This window comes from Podarcis tiliguerta (genome assembly GCF_965153285.1).
Source record: "Podarcis tiliguerta genome assembly, chromosome: 1".
NCBI classification, from domain to species: Eukaryota; Metazoa; Chordata; class Lepidosauria; order Squamata; family Lacertidae; genus Podarcis; species Podarcis tiliguerta.
In genome coordinates, this window is record NC_139534.1 from 31,066,358 (window position 1) to 31,092,903 (window position 26,546).

At 41.5% G+C, this 26,546-nt stretch overlaps 1 long non-coding RNA gene across 1 annotated transcript; it reads left to right on the forward strand.

The window, feature by feature from the left end:
- Nucleotides 1-11,589: 11,589 nt before the first annotated feature.
- LOC310672130 lies at nucleotides 11,590-24,611 on the forward strand. Its single transcript, XR_014508421.1, has 4 exons — nucleotides 11,590-11,648; nucleotides 15,300-15,463; nucleotides 22,122-22,187; nucleotides 24,556-24,611. It is a non-coding gene; the product is annotated as an uncharacterized lncRNA (long non-coding RNA).
- The last annotated feature ends 1,935 nt before the right edge of the window (nucleotides 24,612-26,546 follow it).

Below are 26,546 nucleotides of genomic sequence, written 5' to 3' on the forward strand. Positions count from 1 at the left end.
CATAGTGATCCCCTCCATCCTTGGTTTAGGTCAGCACACATTTAACACCAGCTGTGATGTGCTGGATGAAACGCTGCAATAAGATGCAGCTCACGGAATAGATATATGTCTCAAGATGTTCACCTGTGCTCTAAAAACAACAACAATAACAACTTGCCATCGAAATTTTAATTCCCAAGGTAGAAATTCATAGGGAGCAAGTCCATTCCTGTAAAGATCTAGAAAATCCAGAACATACATTAAATCACAATTAAAGCACATTGCTTCCCCCAAGGAATCCTGGGAAGTGTAGTTTACCCTTCACAGAGCTACACCCTTAACAGACTACAGTCCCCAGCATACTTTAGGGGTGGTGGTCTTAATTTGCGCTGTAATTGCATGGTGTGGATATGAAGCCGGGGTAGCTGCTGTAGGCAAAACACCCTGCCGCTGCCCCTCAACAGCAACACCCCACAGATCTGGGCCTGCTCCCTTCCCCTGCCACCATGCCTGCGTCATTGTCGGTTCCAGCACTGCAACTGCACCCTCACTTATGGCTGCACCTGTGCTGCCAACACAATGCAGTAAAGGTGTAGCACTAGCTGTGAGGATGTAGCGTTAGTGGCGAGGGCCGGGTGCTGTGGTGGCAGTGGCATGGGTGAAGCTGTGGTAAGGCTGGCGGAGGTGCAACAGTGAGTGGATCTGCTGCCTGAGGCAAGTTTCTTCACCCTACTCCATGCAAGCATCGGACTTGAAGTTTGAAGAGTTAGGGCAGAATGAGGTAGCTGCCACATACAGCTGGTTTTGGGTGTCATGAAAGGGCATGCTAGTTATTTAAATTATTATTATTGTATTTTTACTGCTGTGGTGGGTAGGGCGAGAAAGAGCTTGTGGGTTTTTTTGCTTCAGGCGCTACAATAATTTGAGGACTTAGTGGCAGCAGCGATGGTGGTGGTGATTTGCTGCTGTGCTTTAGGCAGCAAACAGCCTTAGATCAGCCCCGTTAGGAGATCAGATAACCAGGTCCCAGATAAATAAAGGTCTCATGTTGACTGGCCCTTTGATCAATCATGAATCGGGGTCAAATTCATTTTGCTGGTACTCACAAGCATCCTTAGCTGTATTTTCAAAAGGCACACCTCTGCATGTAAATTATGTCTTCACTTCCTGACTAGGACAGGATGGAACCCAAAGAAAGAACAAAAAGGAAATCTGAGCACTAACATTGAGTAGGCAGGCTTTTATACCACAGGTCAGCTGTCTAACATTTTCTGTTTTATAGCCCCCTGTCTTGACCATGCTATGCTCCAAACTGAGTTGCTATGTGCCTTTCCATGAAAAGAGCATCAACACATTTTCAGCTTTAATGATCTCCACTTTAGATTGTGAAAGTGATAGCATCAAACAGCTCTCATGCTTTCACACTTAAGTTGCAATATGGGTCAAACTGAGTTTGTGTGCCGCAAACTGATGCTGAAGTGCCACAGAGTGTTTGCTGCACACTTCTTCCATGCGTTTGCTTCCATTCATTTTAATGAGTGGTGCTGACCTGGTTGTGGTCTCTCGCCAGGAGAAATTCCACTGAAATAAGTCTATTGAATTTTGCCCTGACACTGAGCAAGACTGTGTCAGCATCACACTGTTTGATTGAAGTACTTCAGTGCTTCTTTCAGCATGAACTCTTAATGGTCCATTTATGAAGTACTTTCCCCTTGCTTCTCTGAGTTGATCAGATGACAGATTCTGCAGAACAAAGAACTGTCCACCTTATGTGAGGTGAATCAAACATCAGCACTGCCTGTGGAATTTCTGCTAATAGTCATGCAAATGATGCCTTGGCCCACTCTGTGTTAAATATTTTAAATATCTGAAGACGTTCTAAGATCAAGAAAAGTCGTCTATTCCTTTAAGGCGACAAATTTTTTTTTGTTGAACAGGTCTGATAAAGTTCAGCAAAATGTGTGTGAGAGAGAAAGGTCCTTTCAGGGTGTTTTATAGCTGATATACACCATAGGAGATATAATCTGAAAGGGCAGGTCTCCATCTATAACTAGAAATGATAAAATTCAGCAGCTGGAAGCATTCACCCATGGAAAGGTCAAAGTCCATTTGTAGCCCCAATTCTTTGGAAATATAGATGTGATCACAGACCCTTGGTTGACATTGGGATTGATTTTTTCAGAGCGGCATTTACTATTGGCTGGAGGACCAGTACAAGACCTGCACACTTCATTTTACACAAGGGAAAGTCACACTTTGTTATTTCTACAACTTCTATCACACTTTATCTGACTGGCAGCCAGAACAAATGAAGGAGGGTGGAGGGGAAACAAACCAAATAGAGAGAGGTCAAAAATGTAAAATGTGCAGAAGGGAAAATGTGAAAATGCCAAACATTTTGGATAATGGAACAACTTAATATAGGAAGTTGTGAGGTCTGCTCTGGAGGAAATCTGATAAGCATCTGCCAGAGAATATTTAAGTGTAGCAAATCTTGCCAGTGTGCACAGACTTGGATGGGATTGTTTTCGAAGTTCTTTCGAACGCTGTGATTTTAGCAGATCAGAATATGTGAGCTGCGTTCTGTAAAGCAATTCGTCTTGCTTAAGATCGGCAGGAAGACACTTGTCCCGGATGCTGTCTTTGGATGATATCCAACGTTTGTCAGTAACTTAAGTTCGTTGATTTTAACAGGTCTACTCTGAGTATCATTTAGTTAGCTATTACCCTTGGACATGGATGGCGCTGTGGTCTAAACCACTGAGCCTAGGGCTTGCTGATCGGAAAGTCGGTGGTTTGAATCCCCGCAACGGGGTGAGCTCCCGTTGTTCAGTCCCAGCTCCTGCCAACCTAGCAGTTCGAAAGCACGTCAAAGTGCAAGTAGATAAATAGGTACCACTCCGGCATGAAGGTAAATGGTGTTTCCATGCACTGCTCTGGTTCGCCAGAAGCGGCTTAGTCATGCTGGTCACATGACCCAGAAGCTGTCTGTGGACAAACACCAGCTCGCTCGGCCAGTAAAGTGAGATGAGAACCCAAGAGTCGTCCGTGGCTGGACTTAACGGTCATGGGTCCCTATACCTTTACCTTTACCTTTACACTCTTGTAGGGCTCAGAGTACGGTAGAACCATGGTGATGAAATCCTTTCCCCACTGGGCAACTATGGTAGTGTCTGCCAAGTTGCACCTTTGCTTTGCTTTGGTAGGCAGGTAAACACTTATTGTTTTCTGGCTTTCCTTTAGTATATTTCTATTTTATTTCTTTATTTGAAAACATTTATCATCTGTTTAATGTTTGAAAAATCTCTAAGTGGTGAGATAAGTTAGATTTACTATAATTTGGGGATTCTGCCCCTTACTTTCTAGACAACAATGGCAGAACATTGCTAGTAGCTAGCAGATAATCCTTATCATCAAAGAAGTCCTGAATCGGAAGCACCATCACACGTTCAAACACCTCACCTAGAAGTGAATGATTTGGAACTGGTCAGAAAATTTCCAGAGAATGTTTATTCAGCAAAGATCTTACAGCAGCCAGTTTAAGGCTACATGGATGGATATCTCCTTCTAAAGAGGCACTTAACCACTCCTATCACCCAGGCTGTTTTATGCATGAAACAAATGTTATGCACAGAATTAAGTTTTCTTAAGTCAGTTTATTTTAATGACGTTGAGTATATGTAACCGTCTGGTTTGAGTGATGGCCTCTGTTGTACAGGGATACTGTGTGGGCCACACAGAACCCCTTGCAAGCCATATACAGCCCATCATTAGCCACCCCTGCTGTAGCAAGTCTCTTCATCTAAGGATTCCTGGGCTGGGTCTACATTGATCTTCTAAATGCTATTAAATATAACATTCTATAATGTCGAATGACAGTTTCCCTCTGCCAGCGACTCACAGTTCTGACATGCCCTCTGGTGTCACATTTTAATAACACATTTTAACGTTATAAACCACGAGTGTAGATCCACCACTGGTCTGCTGGTGGCAAGCACCCTGGACAGCTCAGGTTTGATATTCACAGTTGTTTCAGCAGCAGCCAACCTCAAACAAAGGCTTAAATAGGAGCTGCACCTCTAGCTGAGTACCTAGCTCTTGTCTTCTGTGAGCCAAGCCCCTGTAGAGGGTGAGTCCAACCCCAGGGTCGTGACAATAACTCAGTGTTAGATCATGGCCATAAGGCTCAAAGGAGACTCATATGGAGCTTTTAAGATAATGCCTGGAGAATCCCCTTGTCTGCAAGTTCAGTTGAAATCAATGGAACTTAAATTAAGGCTCACTGAGGTTGAAAAGCTCTTTCCCTTAATCATCTGCACATACTGTATATCTCATAGGCATATGTGCCCAATGAAACACCCATGTACAACTTTGAAGACCAGGCAGCTGAGGAATGTTAAGGTTTCTTGCTTGTATCAAATGCAAACTGATTTTGACAGATCGATAATAATTTATAAGGACCCTTTCATTAAGTCCTTTTACAATTATTACACGGCTAGTCCTTTGAGCACCTCAGCGAGAACGTGACAAAATATTAGCTTTTTTCCCTTCAAACTAAAAACGGTTTGTAAGCTGCGACCCAAATAGCTCACAAAAAAAGAGAGTGAACTGTGCTGCAAAGGAAGATTGTAATTCCCCTCCCCCGCTCAATAAGGCTAAAAAACTGCTACGTACTTAACTTAATGCTTAATTAAGCCAGCCTTCATTCTAACACTGCTATAACATTTACAGTAAGAAATACTAATTTAAACATTTCTTCTCATTAACCACGATACCCAGAGAGTTTTTCAAGATGCTTGACAAATATTATTAGCTACATAACTCCTTCCTCTCTGTGTGTTCGTGAAAGAGAAGGAAAATATCAACACCTGAGGAAATTTTTGGCCATCATAATCCTAGCGGCATAAATATCTCCGCTCCCTACAAGAAATGCTTCTCTTCAGGGTACCTTGTGGCCTAGAACAGGAATTGTTGTTGTTCACTACAGGCCCTTCACCCTAACGTTCCAGGGCAGATCACAACAGTTTAACATATAACTTAAAAGCAGTTTAAAACAAATGTCAGTCATAAGAATAGGCTGGGACCTAAAAAAATATACATCTTAAGTGTCAAAAGCCAGGGCAAAGAGGTGCAACTTCAACATATACCGTTCAGTGATTTAGTGCTGTTCAGGATTCTCCTGAGGATGGAAAGTATAAAAGGTAAATGTAAAGGTACCCCTGCCCGTACGGGCCAGTCTTGACAGACTCTAGGGTTGTGTGCCCATCTCACTCAAGAGGCCGGGGGCCAGCGCTGTCCGGAGACACTTCCGAGTCACATGGCCAGCGTGACATCGCTGCTCTGGCGAGCCAGAGCCGCACACGGAAACGCCGTTTACCTTCCCGCTAGTAAGCGGTCCCTATTTATCTACTTGCACCCGAGAGTGCTTTCGAACTGCTAGGTTGGCAGGCGCTGGGACCGAACAACGGGAGCGCACCCCGCCGCGGGGATTCAAACCGCTGACCTTTCGATTGGCAAGCCCTAGGTGCTGAGGCTTTAACCCACAGCGCCACCCGCGTCCCTTATGGAAAGTATACCTTCCAATATTTCTTTTTTTTTCTCTTCAAAATTGTTTATTTATTTTATAACACAAATATCTTCCAATATTTCTCTGATGAAAATAGGGACACCCTATTCAATGATAATAATAATAATAATAATAATAATAATAATAATAATAATAATAATAATAATATTTTACTATTTATACCCTGCCTGTCTGACTGGGTTGCTCCAGCCACTCTGGGCAGCTTCCAACATATATAAAAACATAATCAAACCTTAAACTTTAGAAATACTTCCTTATACAAGGCTGCCTTCAGATAGCTCAGGGGCTGGATAACTCCATAACTCCATACCTCCAACATTTCTCCAGTGAAAATAGGGAAGTCCTATCATACCCTCCAACATTAAAAAAACTTCCCTATACAGGGCTGCCTTCAGATGTCTTCTAAAGGTCGTATAGTTCTCTCTTTGCCTCGGGGGTCACATAGCTCCATACTCTCCAGCATTTCTCAGATGAAAATAGGGACATCCTAAGGACATTCCGGGATCAAATTTGAAACTGGGATTACATGTGTAAATCTTGGACTGTCCCTGGAAAAGAGAGACACTTGGAGGGTCTGGGAAAGTTACGCTGCCAGCCCGGATTCTGAGATTTGACTGGAGGGGTCCTGTTTGCTGTCTCACAAGGCAAGTCTTGCTTGTCATCTTGGGAAGTGAGATTGTGCCCTTGCTCTGACTTCCCTCCCCTTAGACATCTGGATGATAACGTCACTGTTGGGCTTCCACTGTCTGTAAAGACTTTTTTTTTTCTCACAGGCCCTTGGAGGAACTAACTTTCATCGTCTGTCGAACTATAAAGCAGAGTTTTATGCTAATATCCTAACATAAAATGTAATGTGTTGATGATATAAATTGCTGCATAGATTATAAATACATAATTGCAGGGATTTATATAATCAATGTCTTTCATTCTTCATCAGTCTAAAAACCCAGGTCTACAATAGGAGTCTTTCCTAGTGTTACCTGGAGATGTCAGGGATTGAATCTAGAACCTTCTAGATCCAAAGCATGAGCTCATACCCTTCCCATGTGGGTATGCAAGCAAAGATTCTTAAGTGTACGAACTGGAAAGTCCCTAGTTCAAATCTCACCACAGCCAGCATAAAGCATAGGCGGAGGCCATTTTGCACAAGGGTTCCATTTCTGCCCCACCCCCCACATTGGCAGAATGTGCATAAGCCCGCTCAGCCTCGCTCAGCCTCGCTCAGCCTCACTCAGCCTCATTCCACCCCCACTTCTCCCTCTTCTGGGTCTGAAAGGACCTGCACATCGGCAGTCGCATACAAATTAGCCGTGCCTAAAATGGTTGTCGCTTGTAACCGTTTCTGTCATTGGAAAAGTGTTATACAAAAAACGTATGAGAAACAATGGTATTCACTTTGAGAGATATGGATAATTATGCACCACTAACTGATTCAGAAATCTGTTTATCAACAGAAATCCGTAGCTGCAGCATTTTGTCCCAGCGGCATTAACAAAGGCTTATCACCTGCATTCTTGTCGAGATTTGTCTCTAAATCATATATGTGTGTGTGTCTAAATTCCCACAACTAACACTTCTTAGAACTTGCAAGAACTTTTAGTATCTGAAAACAATTAGCCGTTCTAGCTGAAATTTTAGACACTTCTGGGTGATGGTGAGATATGCTGAAAACATCAACATTTCCTGTTTTCAGTTGCATCCTATGACAGACATTTTATATTGCGAAGAAACTGATTAATTATGACTTGCACACCTGCAGATGTGGGTGGCTTGTTCACTTGAACAAGTGCAACTTAGCCCTACCGGCATCACTTTAGCATCCTGGGCCCTTTGGCACTCTTAAGCCAACCATTTCCAGGTCTCCTTTTCCACACACCTTCAGCCAGTGGCCTTTGTGAACCTTTCCTCTGCCCTCTTTCCTTTAGTTCTATGCCTCTTTTGCCATCCCTCTGTCTGTCTGTCTGTCGGTCAGTTCTCTCTCCCTCATTCACCCTTCTTTTGCCACTGCACTGCTACTTCTACCATTTCAGGACATTTTCATTCAGAAATTTTCCTGAATTTTGCTTGATGCCGCGTGTCTTTGTTGTTGGTTTTATTGCTGTTCTTCCCTTTCTGTATTTTACAGCTCTGTCTTTCCTTCTCCTTTTAAACAATGATGCTTTTCAGTGCAACCCTGTTCATGTCAAGTGTAAGTCTTGTTGAGTTCAGTAGGACTTACTCCCAGGTAAGTCGGCACAGAGGTCCAGCCTGAGTATTTAATTACCGTACATCTTGATTGCATTTTCATTGTGGTTTTATATATATATATATATATATATATATATATATATATATACACACACACACACATCTTTATTGGTTTAAAATACAATCTTACAATAAAGGTAAGTACAACAAAGTTAAGCACAGAAAAGAAGAAAAAGAAAAAAAGAAAAGAGAGAAAAAAGAATTCTCCACATCATTTTCATTATGGTTTTAATCTCACTATGCATATGGCATTTCTTTTTCTTTGTTAACCGCCTTGAACATTTGGAAAGGTGGCATATAAATGTTTTAAATAATGAACAAACATATTTCATAAATACACCTTAGCTCACTACCCTGAAGGCCAACATGACTACTCCAGCTTCCTTCATAGTCATGGAAGAGGTTTTTTTTCCACCTGTGACACAGAATCTGATTTTAATCTGGGGCTATTTGTAATGTGCTGTATCTTTGCTCAAACATTTTAAGGTATGTTATCTGAGCTTTGTAATATGTTTATTGATGCTCTAACAGGCTTTTCGACTGTGGTTTAGACCACGTGTAAGGAACACGGGTCGCGGGTGGCGCTGTGGGTTAAAGCCTCAGCACCTAGGGCTTGCCGATCGAAAGGTCGGCGGTTCGAATCCCCGCGGCGGGGTGCGCTCCCATTGTTCAGTCCCAGCACCTGCCAACCTAGCAGTTCGAAAGCACCCCCGGGTGCAAGTAGATAAATAGGGACCGCTTACTAGCGGGAAGGTAAACGGCGTTTCTGTGTGCGGCTCTGGCTCGCCAGAGCAGCGTTGTCACGCTGGCCACGTGACCCGGAAGTGTCTTCGGACAGCGCTGGCCCCCGGCCTCTTTGAGTGAGATGGGCGCACAACCCTAGAGTCTGGCAAGACTGGCCCGTACGGGCAGGGGTACCTTTACCTTAAGGAACATTTTGCCCTCCAAATGTTTCTGAACTACAACTCCCAGTGGTTGGGGATGATGGGAGTTGTAGTTCAGAAGTATGTGGAGGGCCAAACACTTGGTTTTGACTGTTGGGGTAAGTACTCCCCTCCTACCAGGGGCAGTCTGAGGTGTTTTGGCACCTGGGGAGGGCATGTGAGGCTTTGCAAGGGGTTCCCCTCAAGGAGAAGCCCTTGCAAAGCCTTGCCCCCTTATCAGATGGTAGTGGATGGAGATTTGGCAGAGGCTTCTCCACTCTGCCGTGCTGCCCATCCTGCCTTTTTTCATGTCACCTACCTCCTCTGGCACCCTGGTGACAATTTCTGGTAGGATCTCTCGAGAACGCTCTGAAATTTCATGAGATCACTTGTGCTCCGTGAGATCTCATGAGATTGTGGTGAAAATCAGTGCTGATTCCAGCATTGCTTCTCCAGTGATGGCAGAGGCAATGTGGCAGGCCTCGGGGGCTTATGCTGCCTGAGGTGACTGCCTCCCCATGCCTCATTGTTGTGCTGGCCCTGGTTCATACTGTGTTTCTTTTGAATGCTCACTGCTGTTAATGGAATTAATCAGCCTAAGGCTGAAGTCTTATGCAGGCTTTCTTTGGGAGTAATCCCTAATCAGCATGGAGAAAGAGATGTCTGAAGATTGGGCTGCACAACATAATCCCCATTTTGTTCCAATTAACTCAGTGTTTGAAAATGGGAGTATATCTTGGGTGTAGTCTGTATAGATCTATATATCGGCATATAAATATATAGCCTGAAATATTTGAGCGAATCAAACTTCTTCTTTTTTTACTTTACAAAGTTCCTATTGTACTTCACCAGATCTTAACCTATTACAGTATTTATAAGACTGGATTCCAAATATCATTGAATTTGTCCATGGCAAGTCTGTGTTTATATGCAAGTTGTTCATATGTTGTGAGTTTGTATAAGTCTTCAATCCAATCGTAGAAGGGAGCCGCATTTTTATTTTTCTAATTCATCAGTATCAGTCTTTTTGCTGTGGAGAGTTCACTCATATTGTCCTTTTGTAAGGTTCCATGTGCTGGGTATATAATTCAAAAGGATATTTTGCTCTGTAAATGCAAGGTTGTTCCGTACACTTCTGTTGATAGTTTCAGTTGCCTTCTGCCAAAAATCTTTCAATGTAGGACAATGAAAAAAACACATGTTTTAGAGAAGCATTATCCCTACTGCTTCTCCAGCCATTAGATACCTTAGAAAGCCCTTTTTAAAACAAACATAATGGAGGTCCAGTATATTCTAAATATTATTTTTTGTTGTATGAGCCTCAATTGTATGAGCGCATCAAACTCAGTCAATTACTGGAGTGCTGAAAAGTTGGCAACGTATGAAAACTTCAGTCGAAGAATTTATACTTTAGATAAAGCAAGCTGTACACGCTGCGTATATTAAATAGATCAGCATATCAGTATCAAAACAGCATGGAGGGTTATTCTTACCGATGACTAAATGTAAAACAAGTAGCACAGGCATGGATGTTTCAGTGGAAATGTAACTACCTCCTGCACTATCCACTGCCTATGTTTCCTGCTCTCAGGGTGGGGACACAAATCAGGGAAGAAAGGTGCAATAAAAAGAAGTGATCACGGAAGGGTTAAATCCCCCAAGTTTTTCTGATTAATTTCTTATCGTCTTAAGAGATTGTTAAATGTCAAAAAGTGGGTCCCCCCCTCCCAGCTATCAGTCTAAAACCGAACATACTGCGAGACATAAGGTAGCAGGTGCCTTGGCTCCAAACTATCATGTCTGTGGGCATTCTGTTATAACAGGTGCTCCAAAAATTTGAACAGATTTTAACGAGAGCTGTATGGGCTTTTTAATTAGCCTGGTTACTCAGCATGTGTAAGAAAGCACTAGGTATACGCTTAAAACATCACAGTGTCTTACAGCAAAAAAAAAAAAAAAAAGGAAAAAAAGAAATAAAGAAAAAGAAAGGAGTTGGGGGGGGGGGGGAGAGAGAGAGAAGGAAGGAGAAACCTCACATGCCCGGAATGATTTTCTTTTGAGCTGTCGAGACTTCTATTCTGCTTTCTTTTCCTGATTGTGAGGAACCAAATCACCTCTATACAAAGTAACCTTAGTAAAAAGAAACATCTTGCTTAGAGATTAAAAGTGTGTGTGTGTGTGTGTGTGTGTGTGTGTAAACACATTTGGATATGGACTTGACTCCACCAGTGGATTTACACACCCAACAGAACAATGGCACGGCAAACAATAGCAAATTCTGTTTCAGCCGTATTTTTCGAGCATTCGGGTGCTACGTTCCGTTTGCGCATATCCCAAGAAGAGATTGTCACAATGCAAGGCAAGGAAGGGCTGAGAAAGATTTTGAGCTAGAAAGAAAAGGAGATGGTGGCTTTTCCCTTTGGAATTAATGGTCCAGCAAAGGGGAAGAGGGGTGCTTTTGCAAAGTGTATAAAAACTGGGAGCAAATTCCCTGCGGCGCAAATAAAAATTAATATCAGAAAAGTGTTTTTGCAGAACAAAGCAAGCCAGCCCTTTTATTTCCGCCTGCCTGCCTGTCTTTCCTTTTCTGTTAAAAAAGGCAGTATGGTTAAAATGTGTGACTTTGTTTCTATGAGAAAGCTGTGATCTTCTGAACTGATTATATTCTAGAGACATGTTATTTCCCTCTCTCTAATTTTCAGATTTTGCCTTGGTGTGTTTACTAGTGTTCACAGATATGTTACAACCATGTCACATAGAGTCTAATGTCATTTAGCCTGTCACCAAAGTGATTTCCTCTTTCAACCCTATAGTACCAGTGATTAATGATTTTTCGCTTTTTGACTTTCTTTTAGATATATATCTATATAATGTGCCTGTTTTCGTGTTGCTGCACACCACCCTGATATTTGGTGAGAAGGCAGTATATAAATACTTTTATAAGTAGACGTCTGTTAATCTGTCAGATCAGCGCTTATGGGTTCTATATAAATACTTGCATAGTAGCTCAGGCTGTTGAAAGTGGCTTGCAACATGCACACACCATACCAAAATCAACGGGTAGAGCTCAACGTTGCGTTCTTCCAATCATTCCGTCTGCACAAGGATTCTAGCTTGCCAGATGGAATACTCCCCTTCCCCTTCTCTCCTGTGCACTGTTCTGGGGGTTCTCCCAACTCCCCCAGAGCCAGTATTGGGGCGCAGGGGTCAAAGACAAGGGAGGAAGCCCTGTTGTGCAAGTGGAAGTCCTTGTGTAGGACTTCTGCTGGTGTGGCTGTTAAGTGAATCCTGCCCTATAGGGCATTCTTCCATGCAATTTCCATTTTCACTTTTGGGTTGTATGACACCTCTAAATGTACTAACAGCAAATACCAGAAACGCACACTTCAGATATGCATTTTCACGTTACGAGCAGCATTGAGAAGCAAGGCTTGTTCGGCACAATCCTGTATGTGTTTACACAGTTATGTTCAAACAGGATTTACTTCCAGGTGACTACATACCAAATTACCTGGCCCCACTGAACTCCACTGGACTTACATCTGGGCAGACGTTATACGATTACAATATAAGAGTGCCTCTCAAGCTTTCCTAAGTCTTACTACTTGTGCCTAACAGCCAAATTATGTGTTCAGAAAAATAAAGTGGAATGGCATCTTGGAACCAAACTGTTTCATACAAATGCAAATGTGACGATGCAAAGTTCCTTTGACAGGAATTATTTGCAGGTAGGATAAGAGCATTTCATGAAGAGACTAGGTTTAGATCCCTTCTTCTGGAGGCCAGGATTAGACATGGTGGACATAGAGCTTCTGCAAAATAATAATAATAATAAAAATAACACCCCCATCTGCCTCCTCTTCCTGTAATATTTAGGCATTCTTATGGCTCCTCTGTACGACTGGTCTATTAAGCATTTACCCTGAGTTGTTTGCTCAAAGCTTATGCATAGGTTAGACTACAACCAGTCTTTATTGAGCATTTGTTCTGATTTGTTTGTGAGGCTGTTGTACGACAATGAGGAGGCATTCTGCAGTAATTATATGCCTTCCCTTCAATCCTTTGCTCATCCCACACTTTTCAGTGCAGTTCCTTGACACGTTCCAGGCTGCAAAAAATCTGGTGTGTCCCGCTCCCCCCACCTGCCCCAAAATGGATTCATTGAGCTAGGGAAATGGACTGCTTTCCTACACATTAACTGCACAAACCTACATTTCCTGTACACACTTGACTCTGTCCTACAAAATATTGACAGTTTGACAGTGACCTTCCTTTGTTTCCCCTGTGCTACGCATCCCTGCCAATGGCAGCCAGCCAGCCAATAATGTGCAGCAGCGAAAGGCATGGTATGAAGACAGTAATAAGGGACATATAGTCAGTTCTATTCTTCTAGAAAGAGAGGCGCTGGAGCTCATCATGAACTTCTCCCTTGTTCTCTTAGATTGACAATGCTGTTCACTTGAGAAGTGCTGGACCTGGGAGTTTTTTTACCAGGGGAAGGATTCAGTCTTCAGATTCCCCTATTTGCATTTATGAAATAACAAGACCTAGTGCAGTGGTCAGCCAACACTGGGTACTCTGCTGGTGTTGCTGGAGTGCAACTTTCATTAGCCTCAGCCAACGTGGCCAGTGGTCAGGCATTATAGTCCATCAGCGTCTGGGAGGGTACCACATTGGCCACCTCTGTCATTGTGTAACTACTTGATTCCTCCCTGAAATATTTTGATGGAGTAATTCTGCTCTCCACCAGAACTCAAGTGTCTTTTAAAAAGTGTAAAGGGGAAAGAGCTTAGAGGTCTAACCAGGCCAGATGCCCTTGTAACTGCAAGGGGTTAGTATTTTGGGTTGAGAATATTTTGAAAAGAATAACACAATGATCCCAATTGAGCTCAGTTTGGCTTACTTTTCAGTAAACATGCCAAGGACTGGGCTCCGCAATAACTTTCCAATTTACACACAGAGATATATTTCTTTCCACATTTTAAAATCAAAACAAAATCAAAACATTTTAAAATCAAAATCAAAACAATCAAAATCAAATTGTAAATAAAACCTTATCTGCATATGTCTAGATGCCATATCTGACCAAAAAATCCCTCAAAATAATCAGAATCAGAATATGTAAAGTGATGCTACTTTACGCATGCTCTTATTTATGCTTTATGATCTTATACATTTCGTAAGTCACTTGGATATCTTTTTCTGTGTGGCAATATAATGTAATCACCACCACCACCACCAAACTGTTTCTTTTAGGATCTCCTCTCTTGGAATTGCCTGCCTAATATTTGTCATTATTTCATATCTTAGATGATGATGATGTGTGGTTAGCTGCTCACTTTATAAAGTCAGAAGGGACTAATTTATAAGATCTGCCCGAAAAATAAACTTTTAAGCAAGATGTTGCAATTGCAAGCCACACTTGAGAAACACAAATTGGGGAGCTAGGAGTTAAGTCACTAATTACAGTTTATTTATCTTCCTTATATTGAGTTTGGCAGTTCTGACTATCTTTTCACTGTACAGTGTTGGAGGTCAATTAGGATTCAGCTGATCCTGGAGTCAGTTGACAATGATATTTATAATTAGATGGAGGGAAAGTGAAGGAGCCGATGTTTTCTCTTTCTCTCCCTCATTAGGGCTGGTTGGCTCAGCCAGTTTTATTGCTAGCTTAAAGTCAAGGAAAAAGGTCATGTGATTGTTTCCTAAATGAACTGTTTTGCAAAGTGCTGTTGTCTTTTTTATGGATGTCTCCATCCTTCATAAAAAGTAACAGTTCTTATTAAAAAGGGGGGGGGGGGAAATCCCACCATTCCTCATAGTTGACAATTGAGATCGGTCATCTACACAAGGCTTTTGGCCACCAAGACTTAGGTAGAGATACTTTTAGGGAGGAGCCACACTGTAAATTTAGAGTGCCTGCACCATACATTTAAAGCACATGATGTCTCCCAAAGAATTCTGGGAACTGTGCTTTGTTCAGGACACTGGAAATTGTAGCGCTGCAAGGGGAAACTACAGTTCCCAGGATCCTTTAGGTGAAGCTATGTGCTCTATCTAAATGTGCATTGGATGTGCTTTAAATATAGGGTGTGGATCTGTCCCCTTTTAAAAGTACTCCTGTGTTTGTTTCTGAAACAATAAGGACTGGGTTCCCCCGACCCCAGTTTGCCTAAATAAACCAGAACTTGCCTTGTGTATGAGAGCAGAATTTGCTTCTGGAAGATTCTCCTCAGAATTCTCCTATGCGAATTCGGATGAGAAATGTTCCCCAGATATTCTCTGCATATTCAACATGTTGCCCATTTTGTGTGCTCAGTATCCAAGTTTCAATAACCGATAGACACCTGCCTTTTGAAGACAGCCTGCTTCTTTTTTGTACTGCCTTGTTGCTGTTTCCACTGAATTGCCTAAAAAAGGAAATCTTTTAACATCCTAAAATCAAAAACCAATGGGGGAGGCTTGGTGGGGAGAGAGTGCCTGTCTCTGCAATGTTGAGAGAGCTTGCATGAAGAAAGATATCTGGTATTTGATCAGCAACATCTCATGTTACTTTTGTACAGGCTTGAAAGTTAAGGTTCGACTGCATTTGAAAACTAGCGTGCAGCAGGATTTTGTTTGGCGTCCAAGGCTGCAATCCTCCGTGGGGCTCTCCTTCCTATCTCCTGAGCCCCAAGATCTTCTTGCAGTGTTGCTGCACCAGGGAGAGAAGAGATGCTGTGGCAAGGTGAGTCAAGGGGGGGGGGGCGACCAATTTTTGGAAGGCTTGTGGGACCTTCACAGAATGATAGTAGTAGTAGTAGTAATAATAATAATAATAATAATAATAATAATAATAATAAATTTTTATTTATAACCCGCCCTTCCCGGTTCAGAAAACCGGGCTCAGGGCAGCTAACAACAAATTTAAAATACTTAATTGTAGAAGCAGCATAAAATACAGTATAAAAACATGAATAACAATAAAATTCAAAGTTCAGAAATCAATTTGGGGAAAATCCATCTAATAAGCATTAGATAGTCGCCAGGGCTAACTGGTTGAATTAGTCCTACTTGGGCCAGCGGAGAATTAGAGTCTCACTGTGGCCTGGGACACATCAGAAGAACAGTCTCCCCCCACTCGGTAAAATAATTATTTTTAAATAAAAAATGGGGTTGGGGGTGCAAAAACCTTTGGGCAGGGAGCAGATCTGGTCCATGGGCTGTTGGTTAGCTGTCCCTCCTATACATAGTTGCTTGGGAGTAGGGAAGGAGGAGAAAGTCAATTCAATTTGCATTTAAAGGCGAACCCACCTAATTTGCACTTCTGAAACAATACACACATGAAAGACAGCCTCCCTTCAAAATGTGCATGTCTCTGAATTTTACTGTGCAATTCTCTAGACAAGTACAGCAATGTGCATAAAAATGCATATATAGGAGCAAAGTGTGCGTAAGATGCATATTAGTGAAATGTATCATCATCACCATCTTTTAAATTTATATCCTGCCCTTCCTTCTGAAGGGGCCCAGGGGCAGCCAAAACACAGAAGATAGAACAATTAAATACCCCAAAACACAATACAGATGCAGACCGGGAAATATCTTTGCAAAAATCTAATAAGCATTAGATAGTCGCCAGGGCTAACTGGTTGAATTAGTCCTACTTGGGCCAGTGCATTTGGAAAAATTGCATGCAAAGGTGTGAATATTAGGAGAAATTAGCACTGAAATACTGGTGAATTTTCACAAGGACTTAAAAATGAAAAATAAATAAATCACAAACTGATGTTGAAATCTGGAGGGTGGAAGTTAATATTGGAAAAATAAAAAACAAAATGGATATGGCTAGATGCATCTATCCCTACCTGGGATTCAATCACATTGAATTCAATCGGGTTTTCTTCTAAGGAGACATATAAAAGATTGCAGTGTAACAAGTTTTTGATGGAGAGCATGCAGAGGATGCCTTAAGGACAGCTTGACCTGGAGGAACACTATTAGTAGGGCCCCCATGCTACAGAATTCTGGCTGTCTGGCCTCAAGTCGAGCATTGAGTGTCACACATTGGTCCATGCCACGGAACACTCTTCCAGCAGAGATTTGGCAGGCACCCTCGTTTATTGAGTTGTTCTTGTTTTATTATATATTTTGTATTTTTATATTGTGATTTTATCTTGGGAACTGCCCTGAGACCTGCAGGTACAGGGTGGTATACAATATTGTTGTTGTTGTTGTTGCTATTATTTACTTTCAGACATCTCTTGAAGACTTTTTGGTGCAAACCTATGTAGTTGTTTAATTTGTCATTCACCTGCCTATCTATATTATTTATTTATTTATTTATTTATTTATTTTATTTTTAAACAACATTTTATAGTCTGTATACGGTGATATAGAAACACTTTTATGAATTAAAAAGATAAAAAGATAATAAGGGCATTTAGTATTTGTAAGCCACTTTGAGATTCTTCATTTTTATGATCAATGGCATATCCATTTTGTATAATGGTAATAATGGTAACAATGATGATGATGATGATGATGATAAACAGCTGAGAGATTCTACACCTGTCACAATCAAAACACGTCTAAAGCGCATGATAATTTTTGAGCTAAACAGTTCACTCTCACCATGTGAATTCATATCCAGATATCTGCATTCTGATTTACAAATCAGAGAATGTTGGCCAATTATTATTATTTTTCCATTTTTGTGTGCAAATCTTAATGACCTTGGTTTGGTTAGTTCAGTTTGCGACGTTATGATTTTGTAAAGTTAAAATGCCAGAGAACACCCTGCCGAACCTTAAATAGTTGCTTAACTATCCATTAAAAGCCTTCACTCAATCCTCTCCAACCAGAAGCCTATGGAAAGCTGGCAGGTAGGACCTGAGCACAAGAGGATTTACACATACACCAATATCCATAAAAGGAGTGGAATCAGAAAAAAACAACAACAATATTTTGAAAGAGCAGAAGAAACCAGCAGTGAACAGGGAAAAGGGGAGAAGAGCAAGGCATTCATTTCTCTGACTCCCTCCCCTAGCACAGTGTGGGAACTCACATAAAGGAAACAACACGGTCCCTATTTATGGGAACAGGTCTACTCCAGGTCAGTGCTGGAAAGTTAGCTGTAACTTGGGACAGAGACTGCAGTGGACTTGCCAATATTAAGGTGAACAGTGGCTTCCCTAGAAATTGTCTCTGGGTGCCCAGGGACTTTCAGTTCAGAGCGGTGCTCTATAATAAATAATAAATTTTTATTTATACCCTGCCCTTCCTGGTTTAAAAACCGGGCTCCGGGCGGCTAACAGCAAATATAAAACATTGATTAAAATGCGACTTAAAAACAGCATAAAACAGCATAAAATACAACATAAAATACAGCATCAATATCAATAAAATTCAAAAATTCAGGGGTCAATGGGGGGGGGGATAAACAAACAGACAAAAACCCAGTCAGTAGACATCAAATGATCACCAGGGCTAACTGGCCAAGTTGGTCCTACTAGGGCCAGCAAGGAGACCAGGGAAGAATTTAAATGTGGGGTCCCAGAAAGGGTTTCTTCATAGAAGAGGAAAGGGAAAAGGGAATAGAGGATCAGGCTAATTCAAAGTGAAGGCCAGTCGAAATAGCTCTGTCTTGCAGGCCCCACAGAAGGAGATGAAATAATGCCTTCTGAGACATGCTTAGCAGCACAATCTGCCCTTCCCGCTTTCACCTGCACTGCGGGACATTTTAAAAATACGTAGGTTTATAAATGATTGTGGCCCTGTCTTCTCTTCTGGTCTGGTCTCAAACATCACAAGTATACTACTTTACAATAGACCCATTGTAAATACAACGTGCACAGCTGCAGCAACACAGAGACAAGACGGGACACATCCTTACAATAGTGCATACGTTGTTCAGGGACTGCCAAACTTTTTGGGCCTGTGAACACATTGGCAATCTTGAGAATTTGTCATGGGTACCACACGCTTCAACCCTAATTTCAGCAGGGAGAGGGGCCAGTGGGTACTAGAGAAGGTCTCTGTAGGTTCATATGCACCTGCAGGTATCACATTGGCCATCATAGTTTAACTATGAAATTTGTTGCCATTAAGATGTGGTGATGGCCACAAACCTGCATAGCTTTCAACCTGCTGTTCATCCTAAGCTTTTGTCTTACGAGGTCGTTTGGACAAAGAACCACAGCTTATGGATGGGAGAGCATCTATCGTGCATACAAAAGATCTCAGGTTTAGTCTCTAGGTAGGGCCAGAAAAGATTTTTGCCGGTCAGGATAGATGATACTGAGATGGGAGGATGAATGGTCTCAAAATGCAAGGCAGCTTCCTAGGTCCCAGATACTGAAAAATCACATCTCCGAATGCATAACACTGGTTTAAAATACTGAGGGGTTTGTTTTTTTATTAAAAAACCCACGATTTTGGAGATGCTTTAATTTGCCGGCTTGTTGCTGGGCCTTTGGGACACAAACTGTAGCCATGATGCCAAGATTTTCTTTACAGCCAGGAGAACAAGATTTTTATTATTATTATTTTTAAAAAACTTCTTCTTTTTTTGAAATGCCAAAGGCTCCTTCCTCCCCCCCCCCGCTTTTTTTTTTTTTTTTTTTTTTACACCACTGAAAATGCGGAATCTATTGTAAAGATAAATTTCATACGATGTGTCAAAATACTGAAGCCAGAGCCAGTTGGCTGCTTTGGCTAGCATGACCAAATGCCAGCACAATGAAACCTCCTTGTCTAGGAAGACCTCATGCTGAATTAGAAGCTGTTGCTGCATTACAGAGCGAATTTGTCTTTCTTTTGTGTTGGCTTTGCCAATAGACAACACATTTTAGGAGACAATGGAAATTTTCCATCTTTCCTTCGTTCCCACTTTCTGATGAAGAAGCTTCTCACCTGAAGTGGACGGAATGGTCAAGAAAGGTGCCATTGTGGAGACATTTTATACATGACGCTGGTACGAAATGAAGGCTACGAAGAACAAAAGGAACGTAGAATGATCCCTCGGCCTGATGGTGTTTTATATCACTCAAAGGTATTTGCTCAGCAGAAAGTGGTGATGGGGTTGTCATCCGCATATTGTGATGGATGATGCTCCAGCAAGAGTTTCTAAGAAAGCATTTCTGAAAGTGAATGCAACCTTTCGGTGAGCGTGGGAGCTTCAGGCCAGCATTTCTCAACCTGCCACCTTCCAGATGTTTGGGACTACAGTTCCCATTTTTGCTGGCCATTGGCCAGGCTGGTCAGCAAATTAGATGTAGTCTAAAACATATGGAGGGCAACCAGTTTCAGGAAGGCTGCTGTAGGCAACCACTGGGCAACTCCATCAGTGACAGCAACAAAACAAATGAGGCTGCAGGACCCGCCGTAACATTACAGCTGCAATCTCAAGTGCACTTAGCAGCAAATTAATAGGACTGAATTCAGTGGGACTTCCCCCTGTTTAAACGTGCTAAAGGCTGGGACAGGGGACTTTCAGCCCTCTAGATGTTGTGGGACTGCAATGCCCATCATCCCTGACGTGGCTGGGACTGATGGGAGTCCACGCAGGATGGGAGGGCCACACAAGCTGTCTCCTAGGGTATTTCCATTATAACGTTGCCATCTGGATCCGGTGATCCTTTTAATGTATGGAAACAGCATTGCACATCCAGAGCTATCCTTAAGCCGGATCCCATCAATGATGGGAGCCAATGTGCTCATGCATTTGTTCACAACATCCATGTTGACATGGATGTGGACATTCATTGCCACTTCCAGAAAACACTCTACTATGGTATTTGTCCAAATGAAGCTGTCCAGAAACCAGCCTTGGGTCAAGGTGTCATCTAAAGAGAAGTTGTATGGGTGAGACTTTGGGATGAAAAGTCTTAGTATGTACGCAAGGGAATTGCATCAGGCTTGGTGACTAACTGCTACATAGCACAGTTGCTCAGGTGAACTCAGTGAGGAACACAGGAACCTACTTATTTGTTTCATGGCATATACAAGCCACCTTGAGCATTTAAAATGGAAAAATCATGTATTATTTAAATAAAACAATAAATGAACTATAACAGCCTTGGCTATCTCTTGATCTACTGTATGCATTTTTCATTGATTTCTCTACGTTTTCCACCCTCAGAATGATCACCGAAATAAAATATCATATTTAACAATTCCCAAAATGACAGCAAGTATGCATCCATTTAAATAGATCTGAATCTTTTCCAGATTTGTCTTCCAAGCATCACTTAAGAAACTGTTTGTTCAGTTTCGTATGAGGAGCTGCCAAAATATGTAGTGCCAGATCTGGTCTCTCATTGCAAAATAAAAGTGTGGTCACTTAACAGTATATGCAAAGAAAATTTCTGTTTTGCAAAAAGTTTAAAATGTTGTTTTAGGGGTGGTTTTCTCCCCCCCCCCTTTTTTTTCTTTCAAAAGTAAATTGCTGTGTTGAGCTGCTAAGAACCAACTGGGTTTTGTTCAGCTTTTCACGGCTTACTGCAAATGTATTTAACTATGGTCCGGGGATTTACAGTCTCTAAGCTGATGCGCTGAGCTGTAGCTTACGCTCATAATGATTTTTGTGGCATAATAGGCTGTCAAAACAAATCTGCTTCTATATTTGTGTGTGTATGTGTGTGCTTGCATTTTCGTCCATCCCTTTCGTCCCTTTCGTCCAGATTTTTGTCCATCCCTTATTAAAACAAGGATTTTATTTTTACCTATAAGGGTGTGTCGGTTTTAATGTGGACAATAGTCACCGATGTAAAAGAAAAAGATTGGGAATCAAGATTCAGAAGTAATGATTATATGTGATTGTTAGTAGTTTTGCACATTGTGCTCTGCGCATAATGTGTGGTGTAAGGCACAAAGAAATATTTTCTTCTTGAAATGTTAGGCACGATATAATCATGTTAAGAAGGGGGAAGAGCTTTCCGACCTCCCTACAGAAGCACACACCATATTATGCTGAATTAAAAGAGGAGTAAGGTACAAACAATATAAATATGTTAGCTTCTTGGCACCCTATGAAAAGAGCTCTCAAATAAAGAACTTTAAAAAGCAGCCCAATCCAATGCCGGTTTAAGTGTGCCTAACCCTTTGAAATCAATTGATTTTGCACGCCTAATTCTGCGTAGGAATGAATTGAAGAGACTCTAATCCCAGATCAAGGAGAATATGTTACTGAGGAGTCGAGAGGGACTTGGCTATTCTTTTATTTTATTTTAATTAATATTCTTCGTGTATGCTTTGCCTTTTTGATTCAAAGGTCTACCACGTTTAATTACTTAAATTTATTGTGTTCTGAACGGCAAAGCAATCACACTGGACAGCAGTATAATACCAAACGCTGAATCCTATTCTCTCTCTCTCTCTCTCTCTCTCTGTTGAAAATATTTTAGAACAAGCTCTGCAGGAATGTTCAGCTATCATAGGTCAGATATAATGAAGAGGCAATGTAATCACAGGTAGGTACAAAAAGTACACACAGCAAAAGAGTTGGGGGGGGAGGAATAGTTGATATTTTAGCAAATTATTTTATATATTTTAGCAAACTATTTTAGCAAATAGTTGACCATTTAGCAAAGAAAGGATTCACCTTGTGTGTTCTGTTGCTCTGTGACTTGTACTGGGCTCTGTCTGGAATTTTCTTATGTTCTAGGTATCTGACTTGATTCAAAATGTTACGGAGTATAGAAGCTGTATTTATGAAGGGGCAACGTCCAGTTGTGCTTCATACTGGTTTATCAACTGGGTTCAGCTGTCGTATGAAGCAAATGGAGCTCACATAGAGAGACTTTGGACACACAGTATGATGACAGAGTGATCCAAAAGCACAACCACCTCCCATTTTGCTCTTCCTCTGCCATATCCCCATAGGCATTATTTTCACTGCCTCCACACCTAATACCCCATACTTAACTTTCAACCTTTGCCAAACAAATGCACACTGTATAGCAGGAGGGCTACTCCCATTGAAAATAGAACGCCGCCATCATAAATGAGCTCTAGTCTTAATTTTGCATATGATCGGTTTCTCAATATTGTTATTTCCACGAAGGGTGTAATTTCCAGATAATAAAACACGGCTCTCATTTCCACCCAATTGCTGCATGATTATTTTAATGCTAAAAATACACTTAGTGGGTACAGAGTGATAGGGACCATTACCCTCCACCCCCACAAACGTTGTGCTTATCACCCCATCTGCCACCCCAAATGCTAAGCCTTAGCAACATCACTGCTTTCCAGCGTGGTTTATTATTCAGGGTTTTTGGTGTGTTTTTTTGCGGAAAGAGAGTTAGAGGAAATACAGACATTTCGGGATTAAAGGAAGAGAGTGGAAAACGTAGACTGAGAATAAATGGCGCTGCCGTTCTGCCGAGGGCTTTGTGGTGGCTACAGCAGTTTCTCACTGTGCATTTGTGTGGGTCTCATGTGTCTCATATATATATATAGGGTATAAAAAGGTAAAGGGACCCCTGACCATTAGATCCAGTCATGGCCGACTCTGGGGTTGCGGCACTCATCTCGCTTTATTGCCTGAGGGAGCCGGTGTACAGCTTCCAGGTCATGTGGCCAGCATGACTAAGCCGCTTCTGGCGAACCAGAGCAACACACGGAAATGCTGTTTACCTTCCCACCGGAGCGGTACCTATTTATCTACTTGCACTTTGACGTGTTTTCGAACTGCTAGGTTGGCAGGAGCCGGGACCGAGCAACAGGAGCTCACCCTGTTGTGGGGATTCGAACTGCCGACCTTCTGATCGGCAAGTCCTAGGCTCTGTGGTTTAACCCACAGTGCCACCTGCGTATCTAATGTGTCCTAAGAATAGTGAGTGATAGCCCAACATTAGTCATGCTTTGATCCATTGAAATCCGTGGATTTCAGTTACTTCTCCATTCGTTTCAATGGGTTGACTCTGAATTCACAGCCACACCAAACTATTTAAGCACACGACTTTCCTCAAAGAAGCTTGGGAACTGTAGTTTACTCCTCACAGAGATCCGATTCAAAGCACCCTTTAACAAACTGCAGTTCCCAGGATACTTTGGTGAAGCTGTGTGTTTTAAATGCATAGTGTGGCTGGGACCTAGGTACAGTGGTACCTCAGGTTACATACACTTCAGGTTACAGACTCCGCTAACCCAGAAATATTACCTCGGGTTAAGAACTTTGCTTCAGGATAAAAACAAAAATCGTGTTCTGGCGGCGCAGTGGCAGCAGGAGGCCCCATTAGCTAAAGCGTTGCTGCAGGTTAAGAACAGTTTCAGGTTAAGAACAGACCTCCGGAACGAATTAAGTACTTAACCCGAGGTACCACTGTATGATTATAATCTGAGAGCACCCAGAGAAGGAAGATGTGAACGTCAGTTCAAAGACACTTAAGATAGCTTTGTAGGCTAGGGACATATGGCATAATAAAGCATGCTCTGAGGGGGGCAGGAACCCTATATATTTCAAAACTAAGAAATGGAAAATGTAGGCTTATCCTGCATTAAATTGTCATGGAATTTGAGCACTAGGATCTGATCCCAGTTTCGGAATTCCTTCTTGCTGCAGGAGAAGCAAGGCTGCTGGAAAAAAAATTCAGCTGCCGATAAATGCTAATGGAAGGATTAGTGGACTTTAAGTTTGCTTTGAAACAGTTACTGGTGATGTCTGCATGTGAGTATCTTGTCAAAATATTTTCATTTCTGTTACCGCTGTGAGATCCTCCAGGACTGGCTCCCAGAGTTTTACTCACTGTATTACAGACTCTATATGTTAAACAAATTTGGATATATTTTTTTCAAAGACTTCATTATGATACAAACATACATTTTTCTTAAAAGGACTTGTTTAGGAGGTGATGCACCCAAACCGGTTTGCTTTGTAATTACATGAAAGGCAGGACAAATTGTTTTTGCGTGTGTCTTATTTGGGTATTCTTTGTAGTGCAATGAATAGAATATTGTGCAGTGTGAAGGAGATGAAGGTCAAAAGCCTGCTCAGCCATGAAACTCCCTGGGTAGTATTTGGAAAGGTTCTATCCACCTTACCTACTTCATAGTTAAGTTGTAATTGACTGGCTAGAAACTATAAAAGATAATGCACATTCAAGATTTTGTAATTTCCTCTGCTTAAGAATATTTCCCCATGTGTACTCCCTGAAGCATCTCTAAGATATTTTGCAGTTTTTGTGCAGTTTTCAGCATGATCATTGTTGGTTTTAGTATTTTTATATTTTGATTAAAAGGAAATAAACGTTAGGTAAAATAAATGGAGATTTCCCTGCCTGCCTAGATCCAAATTTGGAGCAAATGCCCTCAGGTGGACGAGCCACACCAATGTTTTAAAATCACAAAACATGCAGCAAAGTAGAGGGTGGAAATACAGACGGTTAGGCTTTCAAAATATCTGCTTCTAGGTTGCTTCCAATGTTCCCCACTTCCCTCAGCATAGAAAGAGACCACATGTTTGGTAAGCTAAAAATAGTTTACTTACAACCTTTTCAAAGGTCAGATTCATATGTTTTTCCATACAGTGGCAAGAAAAGACAGGCAGTTTAACTGAGTTTCAAAGTGGTAATAGTTTCTAAATTATTTGTATAGAAACACAAAGATGGATTGCTTAAGCCACGCATTCTAAGCTTAAAGCATCTAGTTTACACCTCCTTACTGGTAGAATTCACTAGGTAGAAAAAGAGAATGGAGAGTTTGGTAACCCTTCCTCCCAAGGTATGGGTGTGTGACCTAGCTAGGTCTGGCAGGACAGCTTACTCTATTGTTTTAACTCATCGTGCATTAATTAGAGTTAAGCATGTTGGTAATATGAGGCTAGATATATCCCACAATCACAAGATAACTTCCCCTGCATTCAGGTTACTGATCAGAATATGATGCTTGATTCACTGCTGACATGCAGGAATCACACAAAGAATTATATAGAGTTGTTACTTTGCCATATTAACTATCTCAGAAATAAGCACTGTCAAGCTCCAAAATAGTTTTGCAAAATAGGTTTTGAGAAGACGAATAAACAAATATAAATCCAGTTTAAATAACTCTTTGTTTAGAGTACTGAGGCAGGTTGCACACTGAAAAGGGACAGAAGATAAATTTGTTCAGTTAGCACTGTAAGGTGAACCTATCTAATCTGCATTTCCCAAACCAAGATGTGAAGCAAAATGCAGCTGTCCTTCAAAAACGGCACTTTTTGATGTAGTCATCCAACCAAAAGTGCACATATTGGGGGAAGTTGGTGCAATATATTGTATGTTAGTGAACATAATGTACAGAAATTCATTATATTAGGGGAAATTGCTTGCAAGTAAACATGCAGAGAAACATATATTGGAAGTTAGCACAAAAATATGCACATATTTTCATGCAGGCTTTTAAACAAAATTGTAAATTGTTGTTGAAGTGGGGTAAAATGAACTTAAGGCTTGAAAAATGAGAAATGGAAATCAGAAAACTGATCTCAGATCAGGAGTAGAATGCAGCCTATTGTTTTCACCAGGATTAAGTGTGGAGCAAAATAGTATAACCCATTGCTCTCTAGCCACTGTGATAAACAGTAACTAGCCTTTTCTAAGTTGGAGCCATAGCTTAGTGGTAGAGCACAGGCATGGAATGCTGAACGCCCCGGGTTCAAACTTTGGCATCTCCAGCACAGAGGATCAAGTAGCTGGTGGTGGGGAAGATCTCTTCCAGAGTCCCTGGAGAGGCACTGCCAGTCAAAGAAGACAATCCTGAACCAAAGGGACCAATAATCTGGTATAAGGCAGCTCCCATGCTCTACAATAAGAACAGGTTTCATTCCTAGCCCCTTCTCTCAAAAA